We start from the raw sequence: 24,273 nt of genomic DNA on the forward strand, positions 1-24,273 counted from the left end.
ATGTTTTTGAAGGGTGCTCAGTGGTTTGTAATTAGGGTTCAAAAGTTTTTGTAGGAGGTTCGGAGGTTTTTGAAGGTGGTTAAAATGTTTTGAAGGGTGTTCAGTGGTTAGTAATTGTGGTTTAGAAGTTTTTTTAGGGGTTTAGAGGTTTTTGAGATTGATTCTATGTTTTTTGGTGGCTTATCAGAAAATTCTAGGGGCTTATCAAAAGTTTATAGGGCTTTTGTATTGCTTCTGGTGTCTTATCAGAAGTTTCTGGTGGATGTTCAGAAGTTTCTTGAAGGTGTTCAGTAGTTGGTCTATAATTAAATACGAAGTATTAAACAACAAAAGAAGGAAATACACAACATCCAAATAAATTATTATTTCATACCAAAATATTTGATAAAAGTTATACACAAATTATTACTTCATACAACACATATATATGGACATAAAAGGCAACGTATATGAAACTCATCTTCTCTCTAAAAGAAAAAACCCTAAAACCCCTCATCTTCTCGCTAGCCGCAAGGGGCTGCCATCATCTCTTTGATGATGGTAAGCCCCAATTCCTTTGTTTCCTTACTTTTTAATTGCTTAGTTGTTAATAATCCTCCTTTCACTCTCTTTATGAGAGTTTTGTTCCCAATTTTTGGATTTGTTCTCTCCGTTTGTGGGAGTTTGGAGTATGATTTCTTTTCTTCTCTTATGGAAGATTAGAAATGGGCAGTTGCAGTTTGCTTGGAAGATTAATTTTAGTGATTATTCGTCCGACAAAGAATGAAGATTTAGGGTTTCATAATTTCTCTAAGTATCTAGAGTACCACATAGGTATTTTCATCCATACGACGACTATGCATAAGTGGATCTTAAGCCAAATTAGTGCTAACTCACAGATTGTATTACTTCGAAAGAAGTTTTTTATAAAGGCTATTGTTGATCGAATCTACACTGTACTTTGCTTTATGGTGATATATTTTTGTGTTGGGAGTTTAGATTTCTTAAGAATTATTTGCATTGTAAAGTGCCATTTGGCTCTATTTTATCAATGAAATCCTATTTCTTGTAAAAAAAAAAGGCAACATATATGAACAAACTAGATATATAATAACAAAATAAATAAATGGATGTTAAAAGTTTTAACTTAGATTTTCAAAAAATTTAGAGGTAGAAAAAAAAAAAAAGAATATCCAAATTCAATGGTGAAAAAAAAAATGGTTGGGCTTCTTTCTGTTGGACCATGGTGTATTGGGCCTGGTATATATAATTCTATGTGCACCATGGTGCATGTAATACTAATTGGATTACATTATACAAACTACATGTATCGTGTGAGACTCCGAGTATGATTTTGCAGATTTAAAAATTAAAAAAAAAAATGCGGGAGTTGAAGATCTTATGCGTTCTTCTGACGCCGAGCAAAAATTCTGGGCAATTTATATTATTTTCTGCTCCATTTTCAAGCTAAGTTCTTCACTATATATATATGGATTCTTTTATATTTTCTCCTATAATTAATTTGCTTTAATGTTACTAATTTTTTTTTTCAAATTTCAAATTTGTTGCGTTCATTGTGATTTATTAAAGCTTCTAGTGATCCGGATTGATGGCTGGAGGTAATTTCCGACGTCTTTTAATTTTTAAAATTAACTCGGAGTATTTATTTTTTGAAATCTCACAAGTTTCTGTTCATAATTGCTCAATTTCATTAATCTAGGATTTGAATGGTTGATATTTAGGGTTTTATGTATATTCATTTTACTTATTTGCAATTTTTTGATGGTAATTGTTGAATTTCTTCTTCTAGGGTTTTAATTGATGATCAAATTTGTAGCAAAAATAGTGGAAAAGGGTTGATTTGATAGAAAAACTTGAAATTTTGCCATTCTCCCAAAAAAAAAAAATGCTTAATTGAAGTTTTTCCTGATTTCTCATTGACTATAGAAAAAATTTGGGATATTTAGAGTACCTGCAAGATTTGGTCTCTGTATACCTATTAAATATAAAAATGTACGTAGTATAATCATGCATGCTTAACATACTTAAGGTGTTGTTGTGGATATAGTACTTTGAATGGCTTTGAGCTTTTTTATTCTCCATTTTACAGTGTTCGGGAAAGTTTCAGCTTCCTTAGAGACGCCACGTGAGTTTAGAAATGTTAGCAATTTGAGTAATTTGTTTGCTTCCCAAGGTTTTGGTGGTAATGCCACCAATGTATTTGGTGCCTCATTATCTCCTTTTGAGACGTCAAGTGTGTTTGGGAGTGGTAGCAATTTGAATAATCTGTTTGCTTCTAATGCAATGGGTACTACAAATTTCCCTAATGTATCTACCCAAGGGTCTGGTTTTGGCTATAATGCCACCAATGCATTTGGAGAAGCATCTTCTTGGGGATTTCAAGTGTGTTTGGGAGTGGTAGCAATTCGAGTAATCCGTTTGATTCTAATGCAATGGGGACTACAAATTTCCCTAATGTATCTACCCAATGGTCAGCTTATAGGGGTACTACAACCAATGTATTTAGAGAAGCATCTTCTTCCTTGGGGACGTCAAGTTTGTTTGGAAATGGTAGCAATTTGAGTAATGTGTTCGCTCCAAATACAACAGGTACTACAAGTTTACCGTCCCAAGGGTTAATTTTTGGGGGTAGTACAACCAATGTATTAGGATCAACATCGTCTTCTTTGGGAATGTCAAGTTTGTTTGGAAAGGGTAGGAATTCGAATCAACTCCTAGTATAACCGGAAGTAATGCTTCCCCAAGTTTCATTAATCAGGGATCATTTATTGGTGGAAAATCAACTGGTGTATTTGGAGTGTCGTCGGCTTCTTCTCCATCCTTGAGTAAGTGATGAATGATTCATGTCAGGTTTTTCACAATGTATTTTTAGGATCATTTTGTTTTCTTCTGAATATTCCCTTGATAATTTATATGATTATGTCCATAGCTTGGCAGTTCTAGAATTTATATGATTTAAGAGGAAGTCAAATCCATGGCTCTCTGGTCATTTTGTGCTGATTTCTCTGTTTGCTTCTATGTGCCAGCAATTGGACGACAACCAACTGCTTTCTTTGGATCGTCATCAACATTTGGGACCACAAACGTTGGAAATGATGGTCCATTTGGTTCTACTACTTCAAGAGGAGCATTTGGAGGTATGTCATCATCATGTTTGGTTTCTGTATTAATCCTTAATTGAAGCATTTATTGTTTGGCTTTTACTTATTTTCGTGCTTCCTTGTCAAATCTATTTAACATGATTTTGTTTCCATGGGGAGTTTATTTTTCATATTACTCCGTAGTAGTTCGTGTGCTTTTGTATTGTTCATGTTTGAGAACTTAGGCCTTCTAAGTTATTTTAACTACCGATGCATATCATTTATTGCATTCTCATCTGTCATTTGCTAAACACACAATTTTCTGATATTTTTAACTCTGATTCCTTTATCTATTTATATTTTTATACATTCTTTATTTCAAGTCTACAGTGTTTGGACAAGGTTCTTGTTCCTCTTCTTTATTTTTTTTACCTTGTCGTTATTTGGGAATAAGAGAATTCCTGGACATAATTCAGTTGCTTGTAATACAATAGAGTGTGAAGCCATCCCAAAAATCTCAATACAGAAGTCACTTTTTGGTGGAGCTTCGACTGGATAATTTGGAGCATCATCATCTTCATTTCTGACTTCTCCTACCACCTTCAATACATGTATCGGTTCTACTTTCATTTGTTTTTCTTCTCTTCTTTCTTTTTTCGTAGGGGAGGTGGTGTATCATGTACTCATGTATCAAGCCTCTAGATATAATAGCTTTCTGAATAGTTGAATTGGATAGATTTTATGATAGGTGAAGGTAAATATGGAAGAGAGTGATACTTATTTGGTACTAGTTATTGAATCAATGCTCTTTGTCATAGGTTATGCTGTAATTAGTGTAATAGCCTAATCTAAAGAAGAATCTAGGAAGGGGAAACAAGTTGAAGCTAACTAATATGTTTATGATTTGGTTGCTTTGATTTTGAATATTGGTACTTTCTTTAGTCATGATTATTTGATGGTCATATGTTCTATTTGGCACATATTGCAGCCACAATATCTCTTATAGTTTAGGATACTCTTCCCTCGAGGAGGGGCTGTAGGACCAGTCCTCACTATTTGTCCAAAATTACATAAACTTGTAACATTATGCTGGTACTTAATCTTGCATATTTTCTGCATCCTTTGTGTGGTGATTGGTGAATATCTACCTTTTCTTTTCAACATTGATATTGTATATTTGCGAATATAATAAAAATGGTAAGTCTTCTCCTACCCAGGAGAAGATGCAGGTTTAAATCCTGCTATTCCCCAATATCAATCAAAGAAGTTGTAGTTTTTTGTGGTACTTGCTTAATTTCTGCATCCTTTATGTGGTAAATATCTGCATTTCCTTTTCATTATTGATACTGTACATTTGAATGTTGCTGCTTCTTGTTTTATGTTGATTCATTGATGATGGTGCATATAGTTTCATTGCCTAACTGTGTTTTCTTTTTTTCTTTTAATATTACATCCACATTATATAGTAGTTTCCTCTCGATATTAATCAGTTTCCTAAGCCTTTTACTCTTAGATCTCCAATAAAAGTTCTTAAGCATCATTCTTGAGGGTATGCTTTTATGGGCAATGAAACAGTAGCAATGTATACTGAGTGATTGTCAATGACGTGATAGGAATAATCATTAAGGCATAGGAGTATGCCACAATCTTTATTAATTCATGGCCGGTGAAAAACATTGACCTTTAATCAGTGTTATTAAAATCGCGATTCGGATTGTAGAATCGTACGATTCTACGGTCCTAATCCACCTAAACGATGTAAATTGGTGGTAGAATTGTTATGTTGTGAAATCGCTCATAGAATCGGTAGAATCGGTTAGAATCGGTGGAATCGATACTGATTCTACGATTCTATACCGATTCTACCGTTTCCACTCCTGCAAAAAACCTGTTTTTTGAAACCCATAATTTTTTATTTCGAAGTCGGAATTAGGCTTATAGCATATCATTGGAAAGCTCTTAAAGTCTACATTCGAATAGAATTAGTTTCGTACCCATATCATTTACATATTTAATGTTTTAGACTAAAGAGTGTAAGGGTGTCAAAGTCGAACCTAACTTTAGTCAATGACTTATATATTATTCAATCTAACTCATAATAAAGCTTATGAAACATCAATTTAAATAACTTTTAAGATCTATCCAACCATTTAAATTTTGTGGGCATAAAAATGTATTCATGAGTCTTATGCACTCAACTTTGGGCATATAAAAAACACTTTTATAACATGAGTTTGTTGTAGTTGTCGTTCTTTAGCTATCTTGTTAAATGAACTAACTTGACACTTAGTTTTCTATTATTATTGGAATTTTTTATTATGCATGGGTCTAGGGGAAACAATTTTGCGAGTCAACAACGTTATTTTTTTTCATAATTTAATAACAATTTTCGCGTACTCTCATGGTTATGAATATGTACCAATAATCCGACTTTATAATTTATGGTGTATTGTTTGAGTTATGCGCGTGCGAAATTACTTCAAAAACTATTTTATGTTTGTACTGTCGATATTATGTTATTTACAATACATATTATTATCATTCTCATTGCTATAAAATTATGTATGAGTCATTTGTTACATTTTGAAGCCCAATTTTACAATTTGGTAGAATTGTACGATTCTACGATTCGATTATACCCTACTCACCGATTCAAAGTAAAATTCCGATTCCGATAACTTTTCCTTTAATCCCATGTATGACAATTCATCGTTTCACAACGAGTAACAGACAGGATGTGTATTGCTTTAAATAGATTATCCTCTTATATCTTACTTTTTCCTATTGAGCACTTAGCCCTTACTCAATTAGTACTTTCTTTCTTGTGAGCTTGCGGAGCATTCAAAGATGACAGGGTCTAAAATCAGTATTCACCTGTTGAGGAGATTCATTCCTTTGGCTTCCTAAACTTAGGAAATCATTCTATTACATAGAGTTTGCTGACACGAGGCTATATGAACTTCAATTATTTGATCAAGACTTTGGAGCTTTATGTGTTTTATACTTTCTCTTGCTCTATGTGACCCACTGAGTCGTTCTACTACCCTACCCCCTAATAGATTACATTTGGAGGGGGTTTCCATTTCCTTAGCTTCCATGTCAAACATCTTACTGATGATGTAAACAATATCTTCTTCGAAATATTTCATTTTATGATCTAGGAATTGGAGATACATCAGCGAGAGCTTGTGGACCACCTGAAATAGTTGGATTTACCAGTAATAATAGTAGCAATGCAGCTGCGTTTATGCCATTGAGAAATGCACCAGCTTCACATGTCACAGGGTCAAATTTTGGGTAAACATCAAATGCACTTGGAATAATGCCTGCCAACCCATTTTCAACTTCTAGTTTTGTGGCTACCCCATCATTACCAGCAGGTGAAATAGTGAATTTTATGATTAATTTATTATCTTTGTTATCTGCTTTTATTTCACACTATGAATACATTATCTTTAAATTGTTGGAACACCTGCACATTTTTTTGGTTCTTTGGGCTCCATTTAAGTTTAGTTACGTAAATAAACAATATCAGTTATGACCATCACTTGGAATTACTAATTTGAAGAACTGAATAATTTCTGGATAAAATGTTTGACTTGTGACTGTTGTGAGGGTTTTTGTTGATTGTCTTTTGACCATCTTAACATTCTTCAGTTTTTATCAATGTCAAGTCTCAAGTGTGACCGAGACTAGGGAAATTTGGATTTTCAGTGAGAAACTTGTGATTGGGTTTGTTGATCCTACAGAGACTTGTGATACAGAGTCATTAGAGTTTGTATGTTTTGGGCATAATTAGTTGCAATGAATCATGGAATCCTGATTAATATTGATATGCTAAAAATCTGTGTGATTATTTTAAAATAATATACACCTATGGATTAATTTTATATATCCTCCAACACTTTTGTACTAACGGGATGAGGCAATAAATTTCTCTCACGCTTGAACTATGTATGCTGGAAACTTTGGAGGTAATGTCTGATTACTAACGGATTGTAGTGATAACAATTCTACTTTGCAATCATCATATTCTAAACAACAGGAAGGCTTTGCAAAAGTTGTACTAATTCTTAATGTATCTGCCACCCAAAAGTAAAAAACAATAGTGGATACCATGAATAAGAAATAGTATATCATTTCTTGGTCCTGCTGCCTTAGGGACTTTATTTTGAGTATGCCCCACCCAAAGCTCTATTTAGGGTAGTAATAATCTAATTTAAACAAAATCACAAGCTGTCCAAATGCAGAATTATTATTTTTGTATACATTCTTCTAATGCTGCTGGTTTCCCGCCAGTTCGCCACATCTTTGTTCAGGTAAATTTTATGAGCTTTTTCTTTGTGATGTAAAGTTAATGCAATTTTTTTTGTGGCAAATATACAGGATGCAGAAGTAAATCATATGAGCAAACCATTATTAAGGATGATTTAAAAAATTGTAGGCTAATTTCAATATCAGGCATGCCTTGTTACGCTGGTAAAAGCCATGAAGAATTGAGATGGGAGAACTATGGCCTAAAATCAGGAGGTATGCATGCTTAATATGTTACAAGTTTTTCTATCTTTTGTTCTCTTCTTTATACCTTCATCACTTGCTGCTGTAGTCTGTAGAAGTCTATTGATAATATTGCTATCAAATAATTTTGAATTTTGTTTTTTATGTTTTTCAATCCAGCAGAATTCAGTCAGTAACCAGGCACAAGGGATTGACAAACATCACTTGAGCATCCCTCTTCCTTTAGTTACAAGTTTCTTAGGAATCCCTACTCCATCCTGTAGTGCTCCAGCGTTCTCAACAAATATGAATACTCCTACTTTCCAAATCCCATCACCAAATCTATCTGCATTTAACACCAGAACACCCATTATGACTGGATCTGGATGCGACCAAGTTACTGCCGGTGATCCTAATAATCAGCTACTACATAATCCTCAGTTATCAACTCAAGATTTAAGACTTTGGCCTGATTACTTAAGAACAACACCTAAACACCTGTCAATCCACTCACCATCTACCGGAAATGGACGTGACCAAGTAGCAAGTAGTTTTGCTATTAGATTGACAAAACCATGGCCAAACAATGGAAATTCGGCGATCCATACAATTGTAAGTAATGCGCAGTATTTTTCTGAACTTCCTATCACTTCTTTCTGTGTGTTGCTCATCAAGTAATTTGCATCTGATCTGGTTGAAATTGCAATACATGATTTTCTTGTTTGGATTATGTTATAGTTTTATGCTCATTGCTGTCTCTTGGATATTTTAATTCTTTTCTTTTTTTGGTAATATTTTCTTGCTTAATTTGTTCTACTAACCTCCTTTTGTCTTCCCTCATCAGCAAGCATCATCTCCCTAGATAACACCTCTTGTCTCAGCAGGTATTTTTAAAGAGTTCATATGATCATTATGAAAATATACTAACGGTTTCTGCGTGCAACATCTATCATATATTAGTAAATGCTATTTTTGGCACAGCATTTTAACTTTCTTTGCTATTTTCTTGTAACCATTAGGGAATAATGGAGGTGTTTCACTCGATGTTGGCTCGCCTCAGCCCGATCCTCCTCAATATTAAGCTAATGTTTTTATCTTCATTTTTATTGTTGTAAAAATTTGTTCAGTAGTATCATACTTTTATTTCATGCATTTTGCTGTATACATTTTTTTAAAAAAAATCAATTAGTTGACTAACCACAAAATATTGAGGCAATCATCTTATTTCTTTATAGGTTCACATCAACAAATAAGGTCACGAAAAGCATTATAGCTGTGAAAGATCCTTTTGGATCTGAGACTGCAACATTCTAGCCAATGATGGATCACTCTGCCCATTCTTCATTTATTCAACATGGAATGTCTAGCATGCCCGTGAGTATTTCCACACGCTTTCCATGCTACATTGAAAATAAACATTTTTTTTATTTAGCATTATTTTCTTTTAAAAATCTCACGGGCTATGTTATTGTGCAAAATAGGTGTCTAGTAAACCTGCAAAAACCAGAGTTACATCTTATTTTACATCAAGGCACCATTCACTTAAGCCGTTGACAGTGAGTGTCAGGAAATATCATCCTAGCAGTGATGGTAAAAAGGTGAGGAGGGTATTATTTATGTTGAAATTCAGTGAATTTGTTGTATTTGTACTTTTTATTATCCCTTACTTTGTTGAAGTCTTTGTTTCCACTCATTGTCCAATATAGGTGCCCTTCTTTGATCAGGCTGCAGAAGGTCTAAATATAAGCAAGGGATATAATTATATAATTCCAAGGGAGAATCCTAGATCAGTGATTGCTGCATCCACCGAGCCAACCTTTGACGGTGCTTCCAAAAAAGAGGCATCTGCACTCAATCATGCAGCTACTATGGAGTATGAGGATGGTATGTCATTCATTTTGTGTGTTTTTAGTCAAGCTCTGATAAATTGGTCCGACTGTTTTAGGAGCTTTTCCTAATTTTTTTCTATCTTGTTCTAAAATCCTTTAAAGATTTATATGCCAGGTTGTGATCTGCAGATTATGTGTGCATATACATATTTCATAGGTTTTGATGCATCATACATTTCCACTATACAGGCAACAAAGTATAAAATGGATTAATGATAAATGAGACACTACCTATGATAAGAAATCTTATTACAAAGGTGAGGAAATTTTGAGTAAAATAAACACAAAGAAGATATTCAAAAAGCACATAGTTTTGTTAAAAAAAGTTGAGGTTCCTGATTTTGTTCTGTTGGGAAATATATCTATGATTTTAGTATTTTGGAGGACTCGTGGACAAGGCTTCCAGAAACTTGATTGGCTTTTGTTTTTGTGTTCATGTTTTGGATTTATAAAAACTCGTGCATGAGATGGTGCCAATTCTAATTCTAGGGGAGAGTGACATTACTTGTTAAGGAGGTGAGTTTGTTAATGTATCACAATAAAAAAAGTATGAGACGGTCTAAGCTAAGACTTGGTTTCATTTTCTAGCCTTGAATAAAGTATGTTCCCATTTCCAGATCATATCACATTCTGCCATTCTGGCCACCATATATGTCTCCTGATGCCTCAGAATATGATGGGATTGCCAATTATTATTCTAATATTTGTGTTGTATAAGAAACTAAGCATCTGGGTGTAGCTACTTGAATGAATTTGTGTCCTTATTCTATAGTACTCCCTCTGTCCCCTTTTGATAGTCCCTTATGGGCAAATTTTAGTCCCAAAATGTTCACCCCATTTGCTTTTTCCAACAACCATTAATATTAATTTTTTACCAAAATTTCCTCCAATTTGCAACAATATTTGTGCAAATTTAACTTTCCCATGTAAATTTTGTTTTCCCATGTACTCTTATTACTTTCTCTCTCTACTTTTTTGCATACCTAATGTCAAATTACTTTTTCAATGTACTTTTACTATTCTTTTGTGTTTATTAATTCCCGTGGATAATGCCCATATGGGACTATCAAAAGGGGACGGAGGGAGTATCATTTATGCCAATTTATGATTTCTACAGTTTTGATGTCTCTATAATTGTCACTTGCGCTGTGAATTATTTTACGTAGAGATCCTAGTTTCATTTCTTCTGACGTGTCAGGTACAGACAATGCTAAGAAAGCCCAAATCAGCAGTTCTGAACCCATCTCTCATAAAGATGATTTTGCTAAAACCAATGACAGTGCAAAAGAGTTGGAGCTCTTGCTTCCAAAGCTACAACGCTCTTACTACTACACAGAGCCCAAAATTGAGAAGTTAGCATCAATTGAAAGATCTAATCCAGGATTTTGCTCCCATGTAAAGGACTTTGTAGTGGGCCGAGATGGCTTTGGTTGGGTGAAGTTTTACGGGGAGACAAATGTACGTGGACTCAATCTTGACTCCTTAGTTCACTTCAATTATCGAGAGGTGATAGTGTATGATGATGAGAGTGAGAAGCCTCAAGTTGGACAAGGCCTTACCAAGGCAGCTGAAGTTACTCTATTGAATATTAAATGTGTTGACAAGATTGGAAAACAGCATACTAGTGAGAAAATGGTTGAGAAATACATTGAGAAGTTGAAGCAGGCAGCTGAAAAACAAGGTGCCGAATTTGTCTCCTATGATCTAGTGAAAGGGGAATGGAGGTTTAGTGTGCAGCATTTTTAGTTTGTAGATTTTTCGTAATGTCAGAAGAAAACAATAGTTGAAGGTACAAATAAATACCCCAGTTTTTTTCTTAGTTCAGAATGTCGAGTTCCTTAAGTGTTTGTTCATAGATTTAATGATGGTTTGATGATAAGAATTTTTTCGAATGTAAAGATTTTCAGTATCTAGTGATAAATTTGTGAATGCATTTCATTAGATGTTTCGAGTGCAATTAAACAACTGACTAAACTTTCATTTTGCAGTGAACTTTGTGCAATCTGTCTTTTCTATGTCCCTCACTCCATTCCAACTTAGCTCCTGTTAATGTTAAAAAAATGTTTGCAAGGCATAAGAGTATTTGTTGGACTTAATGATTTTGATGATGACACAACCTCACTTACTTACAAACTAATAAGTGCTTGATTGTTTAAGTGTGTACTCAGTTACAAAGACTAGGAGAATAAAGGGTCTTGTAAAAATACCATGCGGAACAAGAAGGCCAGAAGCATAGCTATCCTTATAGAAGAGTTCCCTCACAGGAACTGGCGCTTCAGAAATGAAGACTAGAGAAGAGAAGTTCCTCCCAAAGAACAAAAGCCTCGGAGTAGGAGCTTCATCAGAGAATATGAAGACTAAATGAATTTTTATATTTTAGGATTTATGTAGGTATAAGATATTAAATAGCACTCGAAAAATCTGTGTGGAATTGGTCTAAAAGATGAAGTTTTTAGGAAAACCGTTATCATTTAAAAGTTTATCTTTTTCTCAAGTTAAAAAGATTTTATTTTATTTCTTTTTCTGATTTTCGGAAAATATCTTTTACAAAATAAAATCTCCCATGTTTTCCAAAACTTGCGGCCTACTCTCCCAAGTTCTTCTTCAGTCATGGGTTTGCACATTAAGGAGTTCATGGTTCCTTAATTATAGGGACATGATCTTCTTAGTGGGTATGAGTAGTGGCGTAATGGTGTTGCTGCACAAAGAGGATTTTCCAAAGCATTTATTGATCTATAAATAGCCATTAATTTCAGAAGGAAAATCTCACCCTTGCTTACATAAGTTTTCAAGCTTCAAATCGAGTCAAGTGTCAATTCCACACAAGTTCATTAGAGTGTTCTTAATGTTCTTATACTAGAGTTTGTTTTCTTTCGAGTTGTAATTTGGGGAATGGGGAAGTTCGAGTGAACGTTTGTGTATGAGAAAGAGAAGTGAGGAAGAGAAGAGAAAGAGAAGAGAAAGAGAAGAGAGAGCAGAGAAGTGAGAAGAGAGAAAGAGAAGAGAAGAGTAACAAGTTGGGTGACTTGTTCCTCAGGGTCTTAAGTTCGTAGAGGAACTTGAGTTTGAGTTGTTAGCTTGTAATAGGATCATTTTCCCTATTATAGTGAAGATTCATTTCCCAAAATCCCAAGTGGTCAAGGAGTTTTCCACGTAAAATCTCTCTTGCATTCTTTAGTTTCTTTAGTTAATCTTTCAGTTCCTTTAGCTAACTTAATTTTAATTCCGCAAAAAGTTTGGCTAATCTCTCATACTACAATTCAACCCCCCCTTCTTGTAGTATTCTTTGAAACAACAATTGGTATCAGAGCCTAACTTCTAGGAAAATCAGGAAACCCTGAAGAAGAAAGGTCTTGGAGAAAATGAATACTCATGAGAAGCTCGAGGAAGGATACTCAACACAAAGGCCTCCTATGTTCAACGGCATGTTCTATACCCACTGGAAGAACCGCATGGAGATCTTTATCAAGGCCGAGAACTACCAAGTCTAGAGGGTCATCGAGGTTGGTGATTTCGAAGTCACCAAAACAAATGCGTAGAACGAGGTAATCCCTAAGCCTATGTCTGAATATGAAAAAGAAGACTTTGATAAAATGGAAATAAATGTTATGGCTATGAAATTGCTCCACTGTGGACTTGGACCTCACGAACACAATCGTGTCATGGGGTGTAAGAACGCTAAGGAAATCTGGGATTTGCTGCAGATTACTCATGAAGGAACTAATGAGGTTAAACGCTTAAAAATCGATCTACTTATGTCTAAGTATGAAAGATTTGAAATGCAGCCTAAGGAAACCATTCAAGAGATGCTAACCCGTTTTACTAACATCATAAATGAGTTGGTTTCCCTTGGTAGACAGATTCCTACAGATGAGCAGGTTAGGAAGGTCCTTAGAAGTCTTCCACAAGATGAGAGGTGGAGAGCTAAGGTGACAGCCTTTCAGGAAACGAAGGACTTTACCAAGTTCAATATTGAACAACTAGCAGGTTATCTCATGTCTTATGAGCTACACCTTGGAGTCAACAATGAACCCATGAGGAACAAGGGATTGGATCTTAAGGCTGATGAGGAGGAAGACTCAGAAGTGGATGAGGATGAGGCTGCCCTAATTGTGCGAAGATTTAAAAAGATGTTCAAGAAAGGCCGAACCTCAAGGAACTTCGGGAAAAAGACCTCAAATCCAAAGCCTGACTACAACTGCCACAAGTGTGGATCTCCAGATCACTTTATCATAGATTGTCCCCCTTGGGAAAATGATAAAGGGAAAGGAAAGGCTAAGGATCAGGGAAGAGAAAAATTCAGCAAAGTAAACTATCAAAAGTCAGACATGAGGAAGGCTATGATAGCAGCTTGGGGAGACTCAGAAAGTGAAGAAGAAGATGATGACCAACCAGAAGAGGAGACAGCCAATCTCTGTTTAATGGCCAAATCAGATGATGAAAAGGCTTACCTTGAGGAACTCCAAAAGAGGTATTTCTTGATCCTAAACAGCTTAAAACTTTTTCTAAAGATGTCTTGATAGATTTATGTTTAGAAGAAGAAGAATTCTTTAGAGATACATGTGTGAAGTTGAATAAATGTGAAAAAGCTCTTAAGGTTTGCAAAGAACATGGTGCTTGGTTAGAAACAGCCTATACCAAGTCTCAAAGCAAACTAAGAGAACTTGATTTTAAATACAAACACATAACTGAGATAGCTGATAGAATTAAGAATGAAAGTATTCTTCTGAATGTTGAACTAACTCAGTATAAGCTCATGAATTCTGATATCAGTTCTAGCAGTTCCTCAAGCGATCAGTTGCTTAAATTCAATGTTGATTTTGAAAATTTGAAAAATGAGCTTTCTACTTTAAAAACCCAAAAGGATTAACTTGAATCGGAACTGAATTCTAGAAAGGATAGAAGTATTGACCCAAAAGTCATACCTAAGTGGATAGCTGAAGCTCAAGGAATAAGAACTGAAGGCCTTGGTTATATGACCAAGAAAGGTAAGCAAAAGAAATATGTTGAGCTTCCTAGCATGAAGGTATGCACTTTTTGTGGTAAGACTAGACATCTCTATGGACAGTGTAGGATAAGAGAATAAGATGATAAAAGAAATGTAAAACAAGTGTGGGTCAAGAAAACTGATATTGCATCCACTTCTAAGGAACCCAAGGAAACCTGGGTTCCTGATCCTAATGCTTAGTTTTCTTGCAGGTCCTATTGAGGGGGAACAACTCGTGGTATCTCGACAGCGGTTGTTCAAAGCATATGACAGGTGATAAATCAAAATTCCTTTCACTAGAAGACTACCCTGGAGGAACAGTAACCTTTAGAGATAATAAGAAGGGCGAGATCATTGGAAAAGGCAAAATTGGAAGATCTAAATCTCATTCCATTGATAATGTGTTCCTGGTCGAGGGCTTAATGCATAATTTGCTCAGTATATCACAATTCTGTGGTAGAGGAAATTATGTAAGTTTTTCTTCTGACTCTTGCAACATCATCAACAATAAGTCAGGAAAGGTTGTTATAGAAGGAACTAGAAGAGGGAAAACTTATATAGTTGACCTCAACTTAATCCCAAGGAACAACCATACATGTCTGAGTGTTGTTGAAGATGATCCCCTGCTATGGCATAAACGTTTTGGACATGCTAGCTTTTCACTACTGGACAAGCTAAGGTCAAGGAACTTGGTTATGGGACTTCCTATTATCAAGTTCCTACAGTACAAAGTTTGTGATGCATGTGTGAAAGGCAAGCATGTTCGCTCATCTTTTAAATTGAAGAAAATGGTGAGCACTACAAAGCCTTTGGAATTAATCCATATGGATTTGTGTGGTCCCATGAGAATTCAAAGCAGGAGTGGCAAGAAATATGTTTTGGTTATTGTTGATGATTATTCTAGATTCACTTGGGTTATTTTTCTTGCTAGTAAAGATGAAACTTTTAACGAGTTTGTTGCCTTTGCACAGAAAATACAGAAAATCAGTGGTCACTCCATAGTCCATCTCAGATCAGATCATGGAACAGAATTTGAGAACTAAAGATTCGATGAGTTTTGCAAGGAAAGTGGCATGAATCATAACTTCTCAGCTCCAAGGACTCCCTAACAGAATGGAGTTGTAGAAAGGAAGAATCGAACCCTTGAGGAAATGGCTAGAACGATGCTGATTGCAAGTGGATTGCCAAGGAACTTCTGGGCTGAATCCGTGAATACAGCATGTTACATCCTTAACCGAGTAACAATCAGAAGTATCATCAACAAGTCTCCCTATGAATTATTCAGGGGAAGAAAGCCAAACATATCTCATCTTAAAGCCTTTGGTTGTAAGTGCTTTGTACGTAACAATGGTAAGAAAAACCTAGGGAAATTTGATGAAAGAAGTGAAGAGGCTATATTTCTAGGATATGCCTCTGATAGCAAAGCTTATAGAGTTTACAATAAAAGCTCAATGTGTGTTGAGGAAAGCATTCATATAATCTTTGATGAAGTTAACCAGTTTGTGAGTGTACAGGAACAAGAAGATGATAATGATTTTGAAATTGGATTGATAAGAGATAGGGATGAAGAGAAGATTCAGAAGCAAACCAAGGAAAAGCAGCCTGCTCCAGAAGAAAACGATCAAGAAAATGGAGAGGTTCCTCATCCCGATGAACAGGTAAATGAGGAACAAGCAGAAGAAGCAGAAGGAACAGAACCAGAAGCTCCTCAAATTGGAGTTCCAGCAAGGGAATTTCAACCCAGGCCATTCAAGTATCAAGGTTCCCATCCAACTGATCTCATAATCAGTGATATAGGAAAAGGAACGCAAAAAAGATCACAAATGAGGAACTACTGTGCATTCCATGCTTTTCTGTCCATCCTAGAGCCAAGAAATCACCAAGAAGCCTTGGGAGATGTTGATTGGATAGTGGCCATGCAAGAGGAACTCAATGAGTTTGAAAGGAACAAAGTCTGGCACCTTGAGCCAAAGCCTAAGGGAAAGAAAGTTATTGGGCTCAAATGGGTGTTCAGGAACAAGCTTGATGAACATGACACCATTGTAAGGAACAAGGCTAGATTGGTTGTGAAGGGCTACAACCAACAGGAAGGTATTGATTTCGATGAAACCTTTGCTCCTGTAGCTAGATTAGATGCTATTAGAATCCTAGTGGCTTTTGCTTCTTTTATGGGTTTCAAACTCTATCAAATGGATGTGAAATTTGATTTTCTAAATGGTTACTTAAATGAGGAGGTGTTTTTTGAACAACCTCCAGGTTTCGAAAATCCAAAATTTCCAAATCATGTTTTTAAGCTTGATAAAGCTCTCTACGGGCTTAAACAAGCTCCACCAGCCTGGTATGGAAGGCTTTCAAAGTTCCTTTTGAAAAATGATTTCAAAAGAGGAAAAGTAGACAAAACTCTTTTTCTTAAATCTCGAGGAACTGATTTGTTAGTTGTACAGATCTATGTAGATGATATTATATTTGATGCTACTAACAATGGTTTGTGCAAGTATTTTGCTGAGCTAATGGGTGGTGAATTTGAGATGAGCATGATGGGTGAATTGAATTTCTTCCTGGACTTCAAATAAAGCAAACAGCTGAAGGAATAATGATTCACCAACAGAAGTATGTCAAGGAACTTCTAAAGAAGTACAACATGGTAAATGTCAAGACAAATCATACACCTATGGGAACAGCAACAAGACTTGATGAGGATCCACAAGTGTAGACACCCATTTGTGTCTCCCCAAAACCAAACCCGGTGATGAGTGCCTTTCACGTCGAATCATAATCGAATGAAACGAAAGTGTGGAAAGGTCTAGTGTTGTGGAAAGGTCTATTTCTTTTCTCTTCTCCCTATTTTTGAAAACTTTATTTTAAGAAAACAGCCAATCCAGTTTGGTTGGTCCATGATATGGGTCCAATAGTGGTGTAGTTGGATGGGGCTTGCAAAGACCTTTCCAACGATATATTTAGCCCAATTCCGATGAATATTGAGGAAGTTATGGCCAATTTACTAAACTGGGCCCGGTTTGAGCTTTATGTACGGCCCAATGATCTAGGGGAGGGCCTAATATGATTTATCATTCCTAATGTAATTAGGAATGGTTTTAGTCTTCTAGAACATTCTAGAAAGTTCTTTATCATTCCTAATTCAATTAGGACTCTTCAGAGTTTTAATAAAGATCAAATAGCATTTTCGATGGAATTATATTATTTTATCTTCTAGTACGGGAAATTTATCAGATTTTCGAAAACGCGTTGAAAACCAGTTTGGCGTCCAACCCCAGGCCTTGGCGCCTGGAACCAGCCTTGGCGCCAGGTGCTAGCCTTTGGCGCCTGGCGCTAGCCATTGGTGCTGGCGCCAACTAGCCAAGGCTGGCGCCAATGCTGTTTTGCGATCTTCAGACTCTGTTTTGTTAAAATATCTTTTTTGGATGATTTTTTCTATAAATATCGTAACAAAAACTCCGTTTTCATTTACCAATTACCAATTACCATTCATTAATTCTCATCAGCTGTCTTTATTCACAAGTCTTCATTCGCAATTCATTCATCTACAATTCATTCATCATCATTCTTCATTCATCAACTTTCAATAATATTAATTCTTTAGCATTCTTTTCTTTCTTCAATTCTTTCTTGCTTTTTCATACAAAATTCCGCATTCGCAAGATCTAAATACACCTAGCCATATTCGAAGTTGCTTTCGCCCTAGACGTGAAATGTTTTAATTTCTGAGGGTTTGGTCCCAAATCTCTTTTTCAATTATTTAATTTAATTGCTTTGATTATCATTTTCCTTGAAGTTACTAACGTGTGTATTTTGTTATTAGAAAGAGGTACGAGGCATCCAAGTAATTACTTTAATGGTTTAATTGATATTATGATGTAGAAATCATGCTTAGATTGTTATTTTGATTCCTAGTATCATGTCTAGGGTAACTTTTAATATCAGTATGATTAATAGTACGATGCTTCCTATATTCTTCCTAATATTTATTCATGTTAGTATCATGTTAGGACTAAAGATTTGATTTTTATTCCTTAGTGATATGCTAGGGTTTGTTATTAATCTTGTTAGTATCATGCCTAGGATCTTGCAATTATTATGCTTTAATATTAACATGAACATGATTATGATTATAATCGTTATAATTTATGATTATGAATATTATTATTATAATAATTATTATTATTTTTATGATAATTATTTTATTTATGATGATATTATTATTATTATAATTATTATTCATGATATTGATTATTTATTGTGTTTCTTGATTATTTATATTTATTGCTTGATCACGCCTTTTATGCATGCTTAAAGGGAATTTGGTACTTGTAATCATGCTTAATAAGATATTTAATAATCTTGTTAGGGTTAATTGTGATTATAAATTCAAGTGATCGACAATAATAGTTTATTTGTGCATTAATATTCAACCAACATAGATTAAACAGGTTTAGGGTTAATCCTATTGATTGTATGTTAGTCAGAAAGCGCACATGAATACGAGCAGAATAAAGTAGAGGCCTATTATTAGGGCAGGTTCAATCTCTTTTAGGTTGGATTTGTACCTTCATCCCCGAACCCTTATTTGGTTCATGACCTTATGGAGTTGACGATCTCTTGGATCGTTAAGGGATGTAACCTTCACCTCGTGAACGGTTTACAAGTTCCTTAAAGACTTGTTGGCGACTCTTTTGCTCTATCTTCTTCCCTTTTGGACGCCACCGTACTTTAGTGTATGATCACAGTGGGGTTCAAGCTAGTAGGATTTTAAAGGCTTGAAACTATTCCCTACAGTTTTTGGCGACTCCACTGGGGAGGATTTCTATTTTAATTCCTGAATTTGTTTCGGCAATGATTTAGAATGAGTGGATGAGACTCGAAAAGTTCTAAGTATTTCATGTGCGTAATTTTGATTAACATTATTGTCATATGCATAAAAAGGTTCTCATTGGAAAGACCATCCGTAATGAGTCAAAAAACATAGGATTTTACACGTAGGAAATTTGAGAAATGTCTTTCACAACTAGGACTGAAATAACACCGCGCGAAACTGGACGATTTTATTGAGCACAGAAAGCTGCTGAGGCATGTGGGAAGTAGCGTCAGGGGCCAGAGCTTGGCGCCAAACTTTTAGCCGTAGCGCCAGACGCCAGTATTGGCGCCAGGCGCTACAGTTAAAAGTTGGCGCCAGTCTCTGTTTGCTGGCGCCAATTTCCCCCAATACCGAGCCAGAAATATGCGTTCTAATTTCGACCGGTTTTTCGTATTGTTTGCTCGATCCTACTTCCTGATTGAATTTTTTCTCACTTTTCTAAAACCCATATGTGTTCTACATATGGACATAACCCTCTGGGAATTCATGCTCTATCTACCCGATTGAACGCTCCTGGCAACAAAGGGTACATCTGAGATGTTGAATTCACCAAACCATGGAAGTGAGTTTTTTCTAAAAACTCGCGGTGTCCCATCCACACGCGCTAACCCTTCACGGTTAGGCTTCTGCGCGGTGCATCCGGACAATTAACCATGGACCCTATTTAACTAAACCATATCCTGAACTTTAGAGAACTAGAGCCATGGTTAGGTTGCGAACTCATTGCATCATATTGTGCCTACTTGACTAATTGTGCATTATTTGTTGTGCATATATATTCTATGTTTCTCTTAACCGTTTGTTGATTTGTGTTGAGACTAAAATTAATGACTTAAAGAACTTTTGCCTAATTAATTAATTAATTAATTTGAGTCAATAAAGTTTTTTTAATCGGAATTGACCTAATACGACCTTAGGCATACCCCAGTTGACTAATAATACCGAAAACAGTCCCAGACCGAAGCTCCAGTATTGGCGCCAAAGTCTGAGCTGTAGCGCCACAGTATAGTGTGTAGCGCCAGATATTAATTAAATAGTCTGGCGCCAATCACCATATTGTGACGCCAGTCCTGTCGCTTGGCCGACAGTTCGGATTGTTCGTCGAGTCATCACCTAATGTCTAATTAGTCAGTTTTCTGTTTAATTCGGTTAATTTTGCCGACAATGATGCTTAATTAAATTAATGTTCGAGTTTAGGCACTAAGTCCCATGGTCTTACACAAGAGTCCAAACATGTCACCACACTCAATACACACACCAATACACATGTCTTGACCATGATTAAGAGAGTCTTGTGTGCGCGCCTTTTTTTCATCATTTTTTTAGGGGGGTAAGTCGAATATTAATCCTCCAATAAATAATAATACTTAGTTCCCTAAAAATATGTACATTATTGTTCCCTAAAAATATGCATACTTTTTTTAAAATAAAAACCATAAAGTTAAGTTGATTCGAGTCAAGTAATTAAAACGCAAATTGGCTTAATTTACAGCGCGTGGTCAAGAAAGGAAAGACGATTAATCAAAGATAACCTCTTCGTACAAGTCCAACTTTTCGACAAACCTATAGCCCGCAAGAGGAAAGCAAGAGTCATAATGGCAACTCAAGAAGAAGTCAACGATCTCAAGAACCAACTGGCTACTGTAACTGAGACACTGAAGCTTCTCGCACTTAAAATTGATGATCCCGTGAAGCAACAACAAATGGACCTCATGCAAGAGAGCCTAAGAAAGTTGTCTAGCGACTACAAGTTTCAAGAACTCACATCCCAAGGGGTCTCGGTGGATAAAGATCTTCTTCTGCAGAAGTTCAGTGCCAACGACATCCCAAAATTTAGGGCAATCGACAACCCTTACTTCCATTTAAGAGCATTTGAAACAATAATGAGTATCAAGGGTATCGATAAGAAAGTCTTCCCTTCTCTGTTCTCGCTATCTCTTGAGACCGTTTGCCAACAATGGTTCTTTTCTCTCGAAAAAGAAAAGACCTCTACCTGGGAATCCATAGCAAACGCTTTCGTTGATAGGTACAAATGCAACATTCAAGTCGAAACTGACCATAGAGAACTTGAAATCCTCAAACAGAAGGAGAATGAAGGCTTCACTTCTTTCTTTAACAAGTGGAGAGAAACCTCAGCTAAAATGATCGAGGTACCAAGTGAAAAAGAGTCCATGAGACTATTCATTAAAAACCTCCAAGAAAAATATTCAAAACATCTTAAATATCAAAATAACCTTCATACCTTTAAGACTATTTATGATATTGGGATCAATATTGAAGATGACTTGGTTAAATCTAAAGCTGCCAACAATAGCTCCAACAGTGGCTGGAAAGGAAAGAAGAATGACAATCCTTCTTCTTCCAAAACCGCCCACTCAAATAATGTTAGCACCTTTAATCTAGGAGAAGTCCTCGCCATGAATAACCAAGGACAAAAGAAACCATTTAGGAGGAATTTCACTCCTATTGGCATGAGTTATGACATCGCATTTGATCGATTAAATGCAAAAGGTATTATAACTCCCATTGGACCATTTGGAGATCCACTAGTTGAGAAGAGGTCGCCTAACTGAAACCCCAACGCACATTGCAAATATCACCAAGGTAGGGGCCATTCTACTGAAAGCTGTTGGAAGCTTAAGGAAGCTATCCAAGACCTAATTGACAGTAACAAGCTGCCATTGCCCCCTGCCAGTAAGAAGCCGAGTATTGACAATGCACCTCTAGCTCATACTTTGGCTATCTCCGATGAAGAAAGCAAAGTTGACCCCTCATTAAGCCTGTCAAAGCAACCAATGTCGAGGAAGGAGAAGAAGAGATCTTTTTCGATGTTAAAGATAACCTTCCAGAACCAGCAAACAAGGAAGACATACAATTGCTCACACTGTTTATGAGGGAGACATTGCAACTGTTACGTGAAACTCTCAAAGTTGTGAACGAACTTCACAAGAAATATGATGAACTTCCATGTCCAAAGGAAGAACCTAAAAGAGAATTCACACCAGTGAAAACGACTTATGAGGCAAAGTATTTTCCCTTACAAGTCACCGAAAGACCCAAGAAGATCAATAAAGTTTATACTCCAATTGGGATCCCGTATGCACAAATGTTCGAAATGCTCTCCGAGAGTGGCAAGGTAAAACCTCTCGAACCAAGACCATTTGAATCATTAAAAAGGACAGATAGATATTACTGTCAGTACCATCAGTCAGGAGGGCACACCCTAGAAAACTGCTTCAAATTCAAGGATTTGGTGCAGAAAATGATTGATAAAAAAAGAATTAATCCAAGTTCAACAAGAAGAGGACATAACTGTTAATGGAGTATGGGACAGTGATGAAGAAGATGTCTACCTAAAGGACATAGTAGGACCTTCACCTTCTGTATCATACACCACGGACGACATTTGGGCTGAAGAAGATTCATCAATAGATGTCCTCACAAGATTCGGGAGAATGCAACCTCCCGTTTCAACACAACCTATGCCTACTGTACAACAAGTTCCCATACCTATCATCGAAGACAATGACATCGTTAAACAATTTAAGAAGACAAAAGTTGAGATGAATGTATGGAAGCTTCTGGCAACATCTCGAGAACATAGGTTGGCTGTGATGAATGCCTTGGATAAAATCGGGATAGATTCTGACACCACTCCTGAGGGACTAGCTAACTTCCTCACGAGTGATCTCTCTAGTCCGATTAATCTAATCACCTTCTTTGATAAAGATTTCCCCCCAGAAGGTGACAAACACTACAAGGCGTTAAACCTCACGGTAGTCTGCAAAAGGATGAATGTTTCCATGACTCTTGTAGACAATGGATCAGCTATCAATGTTTGCCCACTTAGGACTGCGAGGATGCTCGACATAAGGGATGAGGATTTAAATCCGTCCACACAAGGAATAAGAGCTTACGATAATACTCGCCGTCAAGCTCTTGGAAAAATAACCCTAAATGTGACGGCAGAAGCAATAGAACATGCTAATACTTTTCAAGTGGTAGACATCAAAGCCTCATTCAATCTGTTGTCAGGACGCCCTTAGCTCCATGATCTAAAGGCCGTCCCTTCATCTCTCCACCAACAAGTGAAAGCCATAGTTGGAGGAATCCCAATCACTATCGACGCTTCGCCGATGAGAATCAAATCAATAGAAAATCCAATCATCAACGTGGAGCACGACGAAGATGACGAAGACCTATGGGGCTTTAACAAAGAAGTCTCCTTAATCCAAGAGGAGGAAAGGACATCTCTTTGCCACGACCCCCATTCTAACATGATTATCAACACCATGCTGAAGAAACAAGGACACTTCCCTGGGATGACCTTAGGAAAGAAGAAGGGGATAGCAAAATCGATAGAGTCACATGGCCTCCCTAAACTAGACACTTTCGGACTTGGTTTCGAACTGACTCGGAAAGATCTCAAGCGAGCCCAGGACAAGTTGAAAGCACGTAGGGACGCTCGCATTCAAAAGAAAGCAATTCCAATGGATCAGTACCCTCTTACGCTTAATGGTCAGTTTATAAAATAAGGAGAGGACTATCCATGCTATGAATTTCCCGAGCCATTTGTTGTAAACGGCGTACGACAACCAAGATTCGAGATTTTCTTGGATTGCTACTTCACTGACGAAATCCCAATTCCCGTCCATAAGGAGAAAGCACCCCCATGCTTTGACTTTAACGTCGTGGGATTACTGTTTGGGCGAGAAAAGAATGAGCCAGATTATGAGGAAGATAACTCCTCACTCATTCAAACGGTCCTACAAAGCGAAAACTTCGACCCCTCGAAGCTAATTACTCCAGCCGAAGGATCACTGCAAGGGTGGCGCAAGACTATCAAGGTGACTACTCCGAGTGGAAGGAAGATATCAATCACGACAGGGCAAGGGCCGATGTTTGAAGAGTCGTCGGAGTCAGAGTCTGAGTCAAAGTCTTTCCCTT

At 36.5% G+C, this 24,273-nt stretch overlaps 1 pseudogene; it reads left to right on the forward strand.

Moving 5' to 3' along the window:
• LOC145625236 (uncharacterized) lies at nt 1–11,212 on the forward strand (annotated as a pseudogene).
• The last annotated feature ends 13,061 nt before the right edge of the window (nt 11,213–24,273 follow it).

This window comes from Chenopodium album, chromosome 3 (assembly GCF_948465745.1).
Source record: "Chenopodium album chromosome 3, dcCheAlbu1.1, whole genome shotgun sequence".
NCBI lineage: Eukaryota > Viridiplantae > Streptophyta > Magnoliopsida > Caryophyllales > Amaranthaceae > Chenopodium > Chenopodium album.